Below are 1,514 nucleotides of genomic sequence, written 5' to 3'. Positions count from 1 at the left end.
CAAGTTACTCTTAAATATCAATTAGCTCTTGTAATTTTTTTTTGTCGCTCGTTATTTATTGTTGTTTATCAATGGGAGTCCTCTAAAATTAAAGATATATATGATTGATATTTAATTTAGTAGTGTGTAATTATGTAAAGAAGTGGTACTTTTAGATAAAAGGAAGTCAATAATTTTTTTAATATAATTTAGTAGCAATTAGAGAATTAGAGTTTTAAAAGGGTGGTTCAAGGTTGTGGTGTCTGAGGACTATGGATTATGGCGAGCGGTTTTTCAAGTCAGCACAATTTCGGAGCACGTCATTAAATATACAAACTATTTTTCGTTCATGAATTATGTTTTAAAACGATCGAAAGGGACCACAGAATTAGTTTAAATTAGATTTATGTATTTATTTTATTAATAATTAATATAAGAGTATAAATATTAGAGTTAATTGTTCTGAAGCTAGTTTCTTGTGGCATTTTAAAGTAATTACTATTTAAATGGGAATAAGCCACAATTAAAGTTTAAAGTACGTTTATTGGCGTTTCAATTTCCACTTAGGAAATCGTTCGTTCGAACTATTTCCGAAATACTTGCCTCTTTTTCAAAGACATATGAAGCATCAACTATTTCTTGTTTTGACCCTCTTTGGGCCAAACTTATCGGTTTCCCTTTGCTCCTGACGACATCATCAAAACGTAGGTACAAACCAATTGTACAACATGGTGCAATATATTCTCCAAAAATCTGTTATGTTTTTTCTGCCTGATTTACCAACTCTTACAAGAAGCTCTCATTTCATACTAATAAGTTTGTTTAGTTCACGATTGTACTTGGTTTGACATTTTCAGTGTATATATTTGTAGATTTAGTTAGCATTTCCACAAGCAATTTCAATAAGATTCATCAACATCATTACTGGCTCGACAACCATTTTTGGATCTTGGCCTTTTCCAGGATTCTTCTGCCTTATGATCTGTTTGGTGTTTTTTTTCTCCAATATTTTAGTTTTAAGGTTTTTATATTATTTTACATTTGTTCGATGTATCTCAGCTTTAGTATTTCTCTTGGTCTTTTTCTATTGGCAATTTTTTGCTTATTTTAAGTGATATTTTGACTGCTTTTATTCTTTTCACATGTCCCGTAGAACGCAGCCGTCCCATATTTTATTTATACTTTATTATATTTTTATTATTTAAAGTTGAACCTTTTTTTCAAAGGCGACTAATACTCTTTCCTTACTTTAAGAGAGTGTCCAGGTTTCTAAACTGTATATAAGTACCGCCTTATAAAGGTTTTGTTTATTTGGCAATTTGTTGTTCTTGCGGCGGTATCTGATCTTGTTGCCTAACTAATTCATAGTGACATGTACTGATAATAAATATTCGCATCTTGACTTCCTCTACAACGTTGTTATCCTGCTTGTAACCAAATGGTTAGCAGAATCAGCATTTGCTTAACTCCTGGTGCGGACTTTTATTATACTTGATTGGTGTCTTGAGTCTACCATAACATGATCTATTACAACT

At 31.2% G+C, this 1,514-nt stretch overlaps 1 protein-coding gene across 2 annotated transcripts in view; it reads left to right on the top strand.

The window, feature by feature from the left end:
- The window catches only part of Ih (hyperpolarization activated cyclic nucleotide gated potassium channel Ih), a 482,830-nt gene that overhangs the window by 235,982 nt on the left and 245,334 nt on the right, over nucleotides 1-1,514 (top strand). The gene's annotated exons all lie outside the window — the stretch shown is intronic.

The sequence above is a fragment of the Diabrotica undecimpunctata genome, chromosome 6 (genome assembly GCF_040954645.1).
Source record: "Diabrotica undecimpunctata isolate CICGRU chromosome 6, icDiaUnde3, whole genome shotgun sequence".
Lineage (NCBI taxonomy): Eukaryota > Metazoa > Arthropoda > Insecta > Coleoptera > Chrysomelidae > Diabrotica > Diabrotica undecimpunctata.
Note: the sequence above shows the minus strand (reverse complement) of the source record. Positions and strands in the feature narration are given on the sequence as shown.